At 32.1% G+C, this 15,239-nt stretch overlaps 1 protein-coding gene and 1 long non-coding RNA gene across 2 annotated transcripts in view; both read left to right on the forward strand.

The window, feature by feature from the left end:
* The first annotated feature begins 2,906 nt into the window (after positions 1-2,906).
* Positions 2,907-8,747, forward strand: LOC107456303 (uncharacterized). Its single transcript, XR_001585690.4, has 3 exons — positions 2,907-3,046; positions 6,203-6,452; positions 8,158-8,747. It is a non-coding gene; the product is annotated as an uncharacterized lncRNA (long non-coding RNA).
* A 4,780-nt stretch (positions 8,748-13,527) lies between these two features.
* Positions 13,528-15,239, forward strand: part of LOC107456305 (ATPase family gene 2 protein homolog A) — a 34,925-nt gene continuing 33,213 nt past the window's right edge. Inside the window, exon 1 of the mRNA XM_071180760.1 lies at positions 13,528-13,618. The gene's annotated coding sequence lies outside the window, so the exon portion shown is untranslated. The remainder of the gene's footprint in view (positions 13,619-15,239) is intronic.

Below are 15,239 nucleotides of genomic sequence, written 5' to 3' on the forward strand. Positions count from 1 at the left end.
TTTTTTTAAAACTATTAATAAAGTTAGCGAATATAATAAGGTATCATTTTTCAGGGGCCCAGCGAAATGCTTTACCCAAAACCTCATTAAGTGCAGTTATAGCTTTATCAACAAAAAAGTTTTTTTTCTTTTTTGCCAAAGCTCAAAATTTGCTGCCAAATTTTACCAATCAGCGAAATTGAAATACAATTTTTCTTACATAAAAAAAAAAAAAACTCCTTTCTATGCCCTCGAAATAAAGTTGCGCACACTGCCTTAAACAATTAAATGCCACTATTAGAGAATTTTAATTATAGTTTTTAGAAAATGTCGCTTTGTAAATTTTTCAATAAAAACTACTCTGGAATTTCCAGTTTTCGCTCATTTCCATTGAGAAGAATTTTTCACCGTTTCATTTTCAAGTTTACTTTTCCAAATAATTATTTTATTATAATAATTACTAGGGCACTATGAAGAAGGAAGAATATGATAGAAATTACTAGGGCACTAAGCTCCCACTTCTTTGCTGCTCACCAACAGTAATGATTGCTTCTCAATAATTGTTATTTCTTACCATGAAACAGTATTTTTTACAATTGAAAGTTCACTTAAAATAAATGTACTAGTATAAAGAATTTTGTTTGCTCACGCTTGTGTTCCCACTTCTCTTGCCTAACGATCATTTCTTGTTCAATAAGTTAAATGTTTATTTCGAGAAAATTTTTTGTGATAAATAGTTATGAAAGATTTCGTATGATTCTATAACTCTTAGAATTCTCCTCTAAACCTCTGAAATTGATTCTCATGCATTGTTGTTTATTTCCTCAATATTTACCTCCCGAACCGAGAACAGTGTGGAGAAAATACAAAGTATTCATTTTAGCTTACCAAACAAGCAAATCTACAATTTATACATAAAGCTGATCGTTAAGTTCTATTTTCCTGAACGAATTTTTTTAACGTTATAGCATATTAAGGGCGTAATATGCTATTTATGCACATTAATGTAATTTACACCAAAAAAATTATGATTGTAAAACGGTTAGTAAGACTCCGATTCGAATACGTTTATCTTAAAATGTAGCGTTATAAAGTAATATAGAAGAATTTCGTTATGATAAAGTTCTTTTAGTTTTAAATTCATAATTTAAAACTAAAAGAGTTGCTTATGTCGTAATTGTATAAAGTAGAGGTTAAACAAAGTAGCAAGAGAGAGAGAGAGCATGCAACACATTTTCATAGTGATGAAACAATCAAAATCATAATAATGAAGTAAAATAAACAAAATATTAATGGTAAAAACCTAAAAATTTAGGATATAAAAATATTTTACAGGAAAGTAATGCCTATATGACTTTTATTAGTTTAGTGATTTGACAGCCAAAAAAAATGTAGAAATTAATGGGGGAACACCAGATCGTTCCGTGTGATTTTTCCGACCAACAAAAGGTGTTAATTTTAAACTTATTTTTAAAAATCGTTATTTAATTCTGATACCTTGATATAAAAATTTTCAGAAAGATTACTTTGTGTAGAGTTAATATTTAAACATTAAAAAATGAAACTCTAGAATGAATATAAATATTCCAGTTTTCATAGTGGTGAATATTTCATCATTTTAATTTTAAATTATTATATTTACTCCTTAAATGTTGACTGACACCTATCGCACCTCTCTTTTCTTTCTTTCTTCTTTTTTTCTCCCCACCCCCCTTTTTTTTCACTTCTGTTTTTTTTTTTTNAAGAGCAGAGAAAACGAAATATTATAATGTGATATCCTAAATATTCATGAAGATGAAAAGAAATTCAGAGAAATTTGGAAAAATTCAATTTTTCTAAAATTAAATAAACTTAAGCGAAAATAAAGGTGAATTTAGCGATCGTATTTCTTCATATTTCAAGCGATTTACAGAAAATATCCCTTTGTATTAGTGGTAATTACTAATTACGTCACACAATCAGATCTGAAAGCTAATTCACTTTTTTATATAGATTTAGTATTATATCTTAAAGAATATGGAGATTGCAGTGACTTTGATTACGTGAAGCCGATAGAGAAAGACTTACCCAAACTTACTCTATTTTAAACTTTTTGATTTTGTGCTATTTTTGTCACTGATTGCTTAAGCTTTTAAAGTCGTTTACTTAATTTAATTTTTTAGAACTTTTAATCCATCTTTGTTATTCTTTACTTCGTGAATTAATTACGTTCTGATAGAGAAAAATAAGACAGAAATTCGGACATAATTGTTACACGTTTTCACTTTTTTTTTCTTCTTTTTTTTGTGTTCAAAGAATCACATGCTTCCACTATAAGCATTGATAATTCTGAATTGAAATAATAATAATAAAAAATAGAAAGTAATTTTTTAACATTTTTTTTTCTTTTATTTATTTTTTAAAAAAGAACAGATATTTGAAGAAACAGGAGTAGATATTTCTTTTAAATTGTAATCTGGGAGATTCGAAAGCGTTGTTAATTAAAATTTGAAAGCTCTATTGTAAAGCATGAATATTCGACAGAGTTATGCTTTCAAGCAAATGTTCATCTATTTCTTCGCTATAAGAGAATCTGGAAAACAGATCTTTGTTCAACCCAAAGTATGACGAGAAAGTTCAAGCTCTTTGATATTTAATTATTTATTTATTTTATTATTATTATTTTCAATTCATAATTCTTCGTCTGAACTCAGAACGACCGGTCTCGTATAAATTTTCAATATCGATATTCGCTAGTTTTTTTATCTTTGTTTTACTTTCTTTTCAATGCTCATCGCCTTCTGAGGATTATCACCCCGTTGAAGGGGAGAAGGGAGAATTCGCCCCCAGTTTGGATACCACTGCCATAGACATTTTTCAAGGATACCTACTGCGCTGACGTCATCGTTCATGGATTTCTCTGACTTGAATGCGAGGAACATGGCGAGGAAGAATCAATGCTGATTTTTGTTTCCATGGTAACGGTGTATCCGCAGAGGGATCTTCAATTTGGAGACGGTTACTATGACTGCCACAAACTGTCGAACGCCCTATAAATTAGCCTAACAATGATTACACTTTTCATTCGGTAAGTATACTCTTGTTTTTAATTCAGAAGTATACTTTATTAGTAGAATCTTTAAGAGAAAAGAGTTATTCATAAACGAGGCTAAAATAGTTCGGGACAACTAAAAAATATCTGTTCAAATGATTTTGGGACATTTATGCAAGACGATGGGCTCTGAAATGTTAGAAATTAGCTGCCATTCGATGCATTTTGCGAACGAAAATACTAGAACATTAAAAGAACGAATGACTATTCTATACTAGAATATTCATCCGTTCTTTTAATTTCTAATAATTTATTCTTATAACTTCTAATTATTTTCCCAAATTATTCAATCTTTTAATTTCTTTCTTGTTTTTATTTCCTTTTCTTTTTTCTTTCAACTTTTGTCTTAGAATCGTTTGCTTTCGGGACAGTTTGGATTTTGAATATTAGAAATTTTTTTCAATATTTATAATGTTGTTGGCGTATTATTGATACAGAATTATTAGTAAATAACTCTAAAATCACACCACTGTAATTTCTTGTTATGTGAAGGCAGTATACAAAAAAGTGAGTTCAGTGTATTAAACAGTAATACAACTAAATTAAGAAGCCTCATAAGACACATTAATATATAAACTATTAGGAGACCGTCAGTAAAGGATCTCACGATTGGTGTGGAGGGAGGGTTTCTCAAAATTGTGATGATCGGCAAAACCGGGTACCAAAAAGTCTGACATCACACATTTTGATTAAAATTAAAATATTTAAACAATAAAACAGATTAAACAATTTAAACAATCAGTTTTTATGATTTTTTTATCAAAATAAATGCACATCTAACTGCTCTTGTTTTCTCACTTATTTCATTAAAACACTCGGTAAAAAGTTTAAAGCTAAAGTTTGAAATATGATGTATATATAGTAATATGTTCTCTGTTTCTGAACTGATAATGTAATGCAGCGTGACACGTGACGAGGAATTAGAGTAGCAAGTACGATGAAGTGCAACACTTTCTGACAAAGGGTGGAATAGGAGGATCAAAAATATAAAAATCAGTATGATATCATTTTTGGACGGTCTCTTAGCTCTGGAATGAGTTTTACAACTATTTTTTTAAAAATTAAATTGTATTAATGTAATATAAACAGGGATCTACAAAAACCTATCGTCAAGGAGCCTAAGATATAGTAGATGGATCCCTATATTTTAATAAATTATCAGGATTCCGACATTTTTTTCCTCTGGCACCTAAAAAGTGGTCCTGGCTCCAAAAAATTTAAAAAATTTAGCGAGTTTTGATTATTATTTTTTCCCCGAAAGGTTAGATATCAGCTAGCCAGGCATTAAGTTGCATTGTAGCTTTACAGAAAACTTTATTTTGAGTATTTTTGTTACATTTTTACTATTAGAAATGTAAAGGAAGCTAGAAAATTATCTTTCAAAATTAATAAAATGCTTAATGGGAGTAGAATTTTTTTTTTTGAAAGATTCATAAAAGTCCTATTAATTTATCACGATTATTGTGTTCGGTAATTTTCTTCGAGTTGTTGCGTCTAATCTAAGCTAAACAATTAATGTTAAATAACTAATGTTAAATAATTCATCTAATTAATAACTTCTTTTATTTTATAATCGACGTTGAGCAGCTGAACCGATTTTGAGTTACCAATGTTCAACTCCGTAACTTTGTAATTTTGAATCCAATCCGGAAGACAAGAGAACGCCAGGATCAAGTATAGGAAGAAAGTTTGCTTTCGCGGATGACTTTTCGAAGGAATAAACCAGCATTTGCGTTGCATGAAGAGGAAAACCACGGAAACCTTCCATGGTTAACCTGACGGCAAGGAGACTCTTACCCATGATCATTCTACCACTGAGGATATTTTTCGTTAGCACTATGGTCATCTAATTAATATCATTAGAAAAAGTAAATAAATAAACAAATAGAAGAAAATTTAAAGAAACTTAACATAATAAAAGCAGTTATTTGAAATATTTCGGGCTAACAATTTCTGAAAAGTAAGCATTTCACAGTTAAAGTAATTCTTCATTTAAAAAAAAATTCAAAATGGTTTGAGAACATAGCGTTTTAGTTTCAAATAATCAATTTTTTGAACAATATGGAAAAGCTAATGTTTCTAGCTCAAATTTTTCTTTTTTCCAATGCCCACCTGGAGAATGACCTTTCGTCAAAACAGGCATCTGAAGGGCAGATTTGTTGGCCACTCTTTCAGCGGCACCCTATTAGGTGGGTCAACGTTGGTCCCACAATAAGGACAGAGAATGAAGAACATCCATGCCTTGCCCGAGATTCGAACCCAGAACCTTTGTGATGCAAGGCCTTTTACCTGACCACAACACAGTCCGGTCGGCTTTCTAGCTCAAATAATTTATTAATTTTTGGAACTTTTTTAAACAGTTTAGAAAAAATAACATTTTCAGTTCAAATAATTAATTAATTTTCAAAATTATCTGGAAAGCCAATGCTCATACTTTATCAATTTTTAAAAAATTTCACAAGCTTTAGCATGTGGCTATGAAATAAAGCATAAAAGATTGGAACATTTTAAAGCGTATTTTTTCTTTCCTTTACTTCTTTTCTCCTTTTTTCCCCTCCCCTTTCTTCTTTTTTTTTTTTTTTTTTNTTTTTTTTTTTTTTTTTTTTTTTTTTTTTTTTTTTTTTTTTGATTTTCAGGCATGCTAGGTCTACGAAAATATAATTTCAATAGAGGAGCCGTGTTGGCTGAGGGGATAAACCACTTGCCTCCCTACGAGGTCACATAGGTTCGAAACCTAGCGATGACTGGTCGATACGAATTCTCTGACCTAAAATATCATCACTGGTTGACGGATGATGGGTTAGAATCCTTTTGCCGGCTGAATAACCTTGGGAGGTTTTTCTCTCCGATTTACACTATTGCGGAACAGTTCCATCAAAAAGTCCTCCACAAGTGATGTTCCTATGATTAATCCAGGAGCCCCCTCGTCTTTTAGTTTAGGTTCAAAATTACAAGGCTACGGCGTTGAGTCTTATACTTAAAAAATGGATCGACAATTCATCGCCGGTTAGAAATAAAGTTAGATAGAGTTTTTGCTATTCTTTAGCTTAAATATTAATTTTCAACCTCATTGCCCATAATTTTGTTCATTTCTGTTTCTGATAAAGAAACTAAATAACTATATTTATGAAGGACACGCTAAACATAGAGATTGTTGATTCTAAGAGAGTAGAGAAGAGAAAGAAGAATGGCTGGGGGAGAGAACGAAGAAGAGGAAGAGGAAAGTTTGAAAGTTCTCTACCATCCCTTCGGTTTAGCCCTGGGACTCTATCTTATTCTGACCAGTGGTTATTGGATGACCTGGCTTCTACAACACGAGATCTTCATTATTCTGCTCGCTGTATTTGTTGTCTTCTTTCTCCTTATCACACTCATCTTGCAGGTAAATTTAATTATCCTTCTAGATCATTTTTTTTACAGGTTTTGTTGGAATAATTAAGACAGTGAATTTAATCAGAATTGAAATTACGCAGCAGGTTGCTTGGACCTCTTGCAATTGGTGAACGGTCAATAAACTTACGCATGCGCAATCATTAACTCGCTTATGGGCATTGGTAAAGACATAGTGGATTACAACTAAGTTCTGTGTAAAACTCGTCAAGTTAACAGTAACATTTTTTCCAAATTAAAGACGATTGTTCTGATTATTAGATTTCGTTACCACCCAGTTTGGGGAATTTAAAACAAATAAATGCATGTATTATTATTTTTTTCATAAGTATTAATGTCAATTTGGCGTCTATTCATACTAAATCAATGATGCGCTACAACTTAGCAATTCACTTTATCCCCTATGTCAGTAATATTTCCAAAATAGAAACGCCAACTCCAACAGAAACGTTTTGCCTCAAGTGGCACCGTAAGTGTTCTTATCTTATAGTGCAAAGTCACTAATAGTAATCTTAGAGTGCATAGTCACGTATCTTATAGTGCATAGTCACTTATAGTGCATAGTCACTAATAGGGGTAGTAATACCCCTAGACACAATTAATATCTTCATTTGTTTGAGGATAAGTATTTCGTCAAAAGAACTGGCCTCTACTGGTACACATCTATTAACACAATTTTTTCGAAAATACAACATAAGTATGAGTGCACACTCATCGCCGAAAATTAGAATCGGGAGCCCTGTTTATAAAGTGAGCGAACTTACCGCTGCACCATCCCATCATATAGTGCAAATGTTTTTAAAATCTAGGTGGAAAAAAATTAATAAATGAATAAAAAGTTGGAGAGAACTCTTAAGTTCAAACTTCCGAAATGAACTGATAGAATGAGGGAGGAAGCAGTTTCATCAAATATTTGCAAGTTCGAGTTTCATCAAAACTCATGGACGAAATGGTTGTTAAATATTATGAAATCCAACGGAAGGGTAGAAATGCAACGTTTGTAAAGTTGAGAGTTTTATTTCAAGTCAAAAATCTTGATGGTCCCATCAAAGCATTTTGATAGTTTATGTTGTTTTCATTGCGATTCATGATGGTCCGACATCATTTGATAGTCACCATTATCCAACTTTTTCCATTATGTGCTCATGGTTTTTGATATGCCAACAAGCTTCCATCATTCCATGATGGGAAATGCTACTTTAATACTATGATGGTTAACCATCCAAAGAAGTTTGATTCTGATGGACCAACAATCCATGATGATCCGTGATGGTTCCAACTATACATTTAAATGAAAGTTTAATGGGAATTCTTGTTGGTTTTCAGGAATATGCCATCAAAACATTTTTTTTACGTGGGCCCATCATAAATCAGTTCGAATTCCTACATTGGGATGGTCGTTACTCATGATCGTTCCAACATTTGATTTCTAGGAAACTGTGATGGAAATTTCTGATGGTTCAACATAAACAAACCATCAAAACAAGTTGCTATTCTTATGTAGGACCATCATTAATCAGGCCGAATCCCTATATTGGGGTGATGTTTACTTATGTTGGTTACTATCAGAAATATAATGGTTCATGATGGAATTATTGATTGTTACCATCAAGACTATGTTGGTCCATCAATGAAAAATGATCAAAAATTTTGATTTGGATTTCTAAGAGTGTAACTCATTCACTGTTCTCTTTTAGGTCAGGCGACACTTTCGCCGATTGCACAGTAAATGTATGCTGATATGAGGAAAAGACTCACAACTTTTGACAAAACTTTATAAAATGTGTATATATGCATAGAAGTTGGCAATATTTACTTTGATTATATTATTTGTGAAATATAATAGGCTGTTATTATTAGTTGACGGTAAGTTTCATTGAGAAATAAGAATATGAACTTGCATGGAGGAAAAAAACAAATTTTGCTGAAACCATGGTAACGGTGGGGAGAAAAGTGGGGAGATTCGGAAAATCGTGTCACCTTGAGTTGCCTATTCGATTTACAAATAGTATAATTTTAAGTAAAGAATCGCACACTTTTAATTACAGTCATCAATTTCTTTTAAACATTTGTTTATGGAAACTTTTTTGCTTTGGTTTGAAAATTATTCACTTCAATGTTATTACTTTGGTGAGAATAAATTTACCTTTTTTTACACACGTGTGTAAACAGTAACATTTTTTGTAAATATATAATTTGGATTACTTATATTTTATTAAGTATTATAATATGTACTGTTGAAATATGAAATTTTTTAATAAAAATAAATTTAAAAAAAATAAATAAACTATTGTTTCTTATTCACGGACATGAATATTAATTATTAGAGAGATTCAGCAGTTTCATAAAAGGTTTCGAACAGCGCAGTGCAGTACGTACTGAATGCTACGCATCAAGTGGAATCCGTATGAAAACTTTACGTTTTCATTTATTTGTCTATATTTCATAACCTTGTATTATACTCTGTTGCAAATTAAGGTCCCGCAGTGGACTGATCGTTAAGACACGGTTCCCAGCAGATCACCGAAGTCAAGCATCACTGGCTGCGGTCAGTGTTCGCGTGTGTGACCACTTGGATTTGCCTACGTAGGGACCGAGAGTGTGCGGTATTGGTCCTCGTTAAACTTTTATACCGTAAAGTGCTCGACTTTGCGTGCAGGTCGCCGGGCTACCGAAGCGGGGGTGCCATCCCCTCAAAAGAGGATCAAAATTGTGATGGCATGTCTTCGGTTCATCTTCAGGGATGTTTCCCAGACCGTCGCTAATAGCCCAGCACACAGCTCTAGTGCGACGTAAATGAACTACAACAACAACAGCAACAAATTAAGAAAAAAACCATTATCCCTAGGGAGATAGCCTGTTTGAATTTAAGAGGATGTCAAATGGATTCAAAGCTCCCTAGCGCGAACATATATCTACATCGCCAACTTTTGAAACAACGTTGTACAGCTTTCTTTTTGCTTGTTTTCTCAAATAGTGTGAAATGAGTGAAACAAACCTTATTGAATTATCTTTGAACTAGTTATAAGAATTAATAAAAATATCTCGAAATCCTAACAAAGTGTTTTTCTGTTCGCATTTATAGAAACTGACAAAAGAAAAAAATAAACATCGTTCTGTTCGCATATAAAGAAACTGATAAAATAAAAAATAACATTGTTTCTTGCAGACGATTTTTCCTACGGCAAAAAATTTAAATTTCTTCATTGCGCATTTGATTTGGTAAGTGCATGTCAGCCTAAAATTCGCTATGCTTAGTGGTCCAATCGAATCCAATACTTTTGCAATTTCATATAGTGGTTTTATTTTCAAGAACGCATGATCTCCTTATCTATCAAAATTCGAAATATGTCGCCAAGTGTAGGATTCCAGTAAGACTACGAATCTATAACTTTTTTCTTAATAATTCTATGATTTATATCGTTAAAGATAGCTTGAATTAAACCTTTGTCTCTTATATTGTTTTGAAATATATTTGCATAGTTTGATAACGAAATAAAAAGGAACTATATGCAGTCTTTGATGATTACTTAAATCGCACTTGTCCTTTCTTAACTTACAACGAAGTATAAAATCCTTGTATTATTTTTTTTTTCATACGTTGGGAACGTTACGTTTGAAAAGTAACGAGTACTTTAAGCAAAAGTAACGTGTAAAAAGTTTTTATTTAAAAAAGTAACGAGTAAAAAGTAAAAGTACTTAAAATTTTAAGTACTTTTACTAAATTTTAGTACTTTTTGAAATGAATATTCTTTTTAGCATTAGTCCCGCAGTGGACTGATCGTATACACAGTTCGCAATAGAACACCGAAGATAAACGTCACTGGCTGCGGTCAGTAATCGGGTGAATGACTATTTTGATCAGCCTGAGTAGGGACCGGGGGTGCGCGGTATTGGTCCTCTTTAAAGTATTCTACCGTAAAATGCTCGACTTCGTGCTTAGGTCGTCGGGCTACCAAAGTGGAGGAGCCATCCCTTCCGCAGAGGATCAAAATTGTGATTTCATGTCTTCGGATCGTCCTCAGGGATGTTTCCCGGACCGTCGCCAATAGCCCATTGTACAGCTCTAGTGCGTCTTAAATAAAATACCTCCCTACCTTTTTCTAGCATTAAATTTCTAAAGCAAATTAAATCTCAATGATTTTAAAGATTACAGTTATTTTAATTACATTAGGCAAGTTAAAAATTAGGAGAAGCTAAAAATTTCAAATTTAATTGTAACCTGCGACTTTGAGCTGACCATCCTTAAAAAAACTCAACCCTAAAAATTTTAAAAATTGAGTGATATTGTGGAAAGTTTTAACAGAGCATCTTTAATTATAGTAAACTTAAATAATTCCTATTCAGCTTTTGTAGGTAACAAAATGTTAAATTATTAATTACATTCATGAATTATTAAATTTTGCGTTAAAAAAAAGTAAATAACTATTTCCTTACCTTACCAAAAAAGGGACTTGATGGTTTGAGGGAAAGCACTTTTTATCGATAAGCAAAACTGTTATGACTGAAGGACTAAAAAAATTCAAAGTTGTGCTTCGCTGTCGTTTCTCATTAAAAAATTTTAAGAAAAAGAACTCACAGAAAAAAATTGCTTCCAAAATTCGAGCAATGGACCCTATAGAACACGCTGAAAAAGTTAAGACCCCAGAAAAGAGTCCGACAGCACTTTTACATAAGTAATAAATATAAAGTGGAGTGACATTTGTTGTTGCCGTAGGGCCAGTGTTTCCCAAACTTATGACTTTTGTGTACCCTTTCTAAATTTTTCGTAACGCTGTGTACCACTAATAAAAAAGAATGAACATATTTTTTACCATAAAAAAGTTGCAATAAAGTTAAAAATCACAACTGACTGTTGATACCACTAATTATTAACTGTTAATTCTGCAAAGAAATAGCCAATAGAAAAATACGTAATCATAAATTTTCATGGCTAGCTTTATAGTTAAATAAAATTTTTTGAAATTTTCGTTTATTGCAAGATATTTCGCATAAGAACGCGTACCCCCGCTAAACTGTTCCCGTACCCCTGGGGATACGCGTACCCCACTTTGGGAAACACTGTCGTAGCTAGGCCATTAAGGCAAGGGATGCGATTCAGGGCTCGAAAAAACTCAAAACTTTTACCCGTCCCTGAGGACGGCTTGTCCAACAATGTACCCGTCCTCCTTTGAAACGAACCCGTCGCTTCTTAATAAATAAAAATATAATTTTCTTTTATTTATTACAAACATTTATATAAATTGCACAATGAATTAGTAGTTACAAGGATTACAAATACTAGGATTGCATTATACAGTAATAAAAGGAATACTAGGTTACTAATAGGAACCTAGTATTTCTTTCATAAAATAATTTATTTCTTTTATGATATAATTTATTTCTTTTATGAAATAATTTAAATAACAAATGTCAAGTTATCTGGAATGTCAATTTATCCGAGGGTACTGCGTTTTTTCAATGAATCAAATATGACGCTTGCCAGTTCCACAATCAAGCCAACGATTTACAGAGGTTTCTGCACAAAAATCTGAAAGGAGTTTTCCATTTAGGTAGATGTTCATAATTGCGTTTAACGCTTCTTGTTTAAGACCAGTACGTAATGTTTTTTATTTTTTGTAAGTTCGTTGCTGAAAAGTCCCTTTCAACCGCTGCAGTACGGGAGACAGAGAAAACATCAATTCCACCATGCGCAGTATGTTGCTGTATTTCTAGATTAGAGGGTCATTTTAGAAGTGAGGCGCTAGACTCTTGTAAGATAACAAAAATTGAAAATGTATCACCAACATTAACGGGAAAATGGCCGTCCGCGCGGACGTCGGATTCGAGAAATTCGTTGTCCGCGGGGATTTTTTGACTGCCGAGGACGGGCGGACGGGTGGTTTTTCGAGCCCTGGTGCGATTGATCCAGTTTTTTAGGAGCGACTTCTTTGGCCAAGAATTCGACTTGTGCCGCACCCGTTTAGAGGACGGAGCCATTAATTCATCCACAGATCGTAATTTTGATCTGAACCAGAGATCGATCCATCTCCAATTCAGTACCCCCTGAGTTATAATTTTTTATAGGAACATGGTGGACTTTGTGATCCGACAGGTTAAACGTGCATCAGTCACCATTTACTACATGGGATTTGAACTTCCGTTCTCGTGAACGGGAGTTCAGCGTCCTGCTGAGCAGGCTGTCCCGGCGGTCAGGTGTTTTGCCATCGTGAAGGCCTCTTTGATGGAACTAACCAACATTTACGTTACACGGAGAGGGAAATCATAAAAACCGCTCATGACTAGCCTAACGGCAAGTGGACTCTAACCTGTAATCCATCTACCACTGAGGTTATTTTACCTCAGTGTGATATCGATGTGAGCCAGGAGCGAAGCTCGTATCGACCTGCCACAGCTGGCATTCGAACCCAGGTCATCTCATTGGGAGGCGAGTGGTGTATCCCCTGAGCCACCATAACTCTGACATTTGTATTGAAATTTTTAGACGTTCAGAAAAAAAAAATTGAATTAACGACAAATAAATGCCGTGTTAAAAAAAAAGATAAAAGCTGTGTTATTATATAAATTCACACAAATTTGAATTTATATAGTAACAAAAGATTATCATTTGGTTATCTTAATTTCAGTAAGCTAAACCCATTAACAATAAGTGTTTGCGTATAAAACTAAAATAATTACATATTTCACTAACAAACTGTTCTTTGCTTTTTGGAGAAATATTGACTTTTTTTTCCTTGAAAAAAATGAATGAGAAGCAATTTCTAGAGCAAATCCTTTTAGTTACAATAGGCAGAAATATCAAAAGCCAGAACAGCAACTCGAATATGTTGGTTTATTATACGTTACTTCAAGTAGCATATCTCTTTCTCCCAAATATAGATATTTTATGTACTATATATATTTTAATGACTGACAAAGGTAGCAGTCTAGCTTTTCAGCTGGTGAAATGCATACCCATCCTTCTTAATATTCTAAAAGGGGTTTATGCGGCTTTGATAAAAAAAATAAAGCCAAAATGAGGTGGATTGTGGTTTTGAATTGATTGATAAAATGCTGGTTAAAAGATTAAAAAAATGCTGAATTTCTTATCATCCTAATGATTGCAACGATATGATAACACGGCCTGGCTCACATTTCAACTAGTGTTGCCCTGAAAAAGTAAGGTATCATTCTAAAATAACATGATGGTGCTTTCTATTCTAGGGAGCGCTGCAAGTTTCTGACTGCCAATACTTCAGGGTTACTGTATTTATTGTGTTTTGAAGCCATTTGGACCAATGATAACCATTTGATAACAATTTTGTAGTCATTTGTTCGAAATGGTTATCAAATAAAAACTGAATATGTTTACTATTGATCAAAATGTATAAAAACACATTTAAAAAGATAATATTCAGTCAAAAAGTTAAAGAAATAAATTATCATATTCTTTCTTTAAGCAAAGAAAAAATTAAATTTTCTTTTCAAAAAAATCATTTTATGGAGCATAATGTTTACTTTAATGAATTACTTCTTGAAAAAGCATGTAATAACGTTTTTTCTTTATTCTGATTTTAAAAATATGATTTTTAATAACCTAAACTTCGATATTTAGAAATTTTCTCTTTCACTCTTCAAGTTTGTGATATGGAGTTTTAATTGTATCGGTCAAATACCAGAAAAAGGTCTGATAGTCGCAGGTAGTAACTTCTCCCAAACCAAAAGGTAGAATATCCTTACTACAATTTTTTTTAAGCCTTTTATAGATCAGTAGTAGCCCTGTACAAAGATCTTGTTTCGAACAAATGTTTTTAAAATTTTCATGCACATAAGTGTCTATTTTAGCACCGGTTTAGAAATACGCACCATACCTTGGTCATTCAGATGGATTTTGAAATGCAGTGATATAAATATAGGAATGAAATGCAAAGTAAAGCAAAATAGAAAATTAGTTTGATTTATAGAAGTTTGATTAAATAAAATTACTCTTAATATGTAAAAAATTTTATGACTTTGAAATTTAAAAGAAATGTTTCCTAAACAAAATACATGAGTCCGCCATGGTTCATGTGTTTTCAATACCACCACTTTTTTTTTTTTGAAGAATCCATAACCACCGTTACTCTTTACAGCTATTGTACTTAAGTTTACAGCTATAGTAAGTACTATAGTACAGCTAAGTGCTTAAAAAATGGTATAAAAAATTTCTCTTTACTTGCAGTCAGAATAGTACTAAAACTATGGAAGATATTTAGAATATCATTCCAGAATATTACACACAAACTACAAATGTAATTTTGTTATTTGAAGCTAATTTGAGGGGATTTAATTACTGATCATGTCAACCTTCATCTACAAATTAAATAAAAATATGTTTAGAATGAATCTTAAAATTATGAAAATTAAATAAATTCTTAATAAAATGCTTAGTTTATTTGTAATTTATGGTTATATATATTAAAAAAAATAATCCGATTGACGCAAATGAAGAATTTTTAAAAAATCGGTCACTATAAAATATGATTCAAATCAACAAAATGCGGATAAAAATTTATTAACAAAAAGTAAATAATTTTAATTACAAAATGAAAAAATTTTATACCCTTTTCACTTTTATAAACGCACAGAAATAAGAAAATTTTTTTATTTTTCAAAATAGGAAAAAAAAAATGAAACATGTTAAGAAATTAAATAAAGGTAACACTTTTTAAAATTAAAAAAAAAAAAAATTATTATTCATGGAAGCCTCTTAAAAAGGCTTATTCAAATAAAATAAAAATGATTAAGTTTTGTTGCACAA

The sequence above is a fragment of the Parasteatoda tepidariorum genome, chromosome 5, assembly GCF_043381705.1.
Source record: "Parasteatoda tepidariorum isolate YZ-2023 chromosome 5, CAS_Ptep_4.0, whole genome shotgun sequence".
NCBI classification, from domain to species: Eukaryota; Metazoa; Arthropoda; class Arachnida; order Araneae; family Theridiidae; genus Parasteatoda; species Parasteatoda tepidariorum.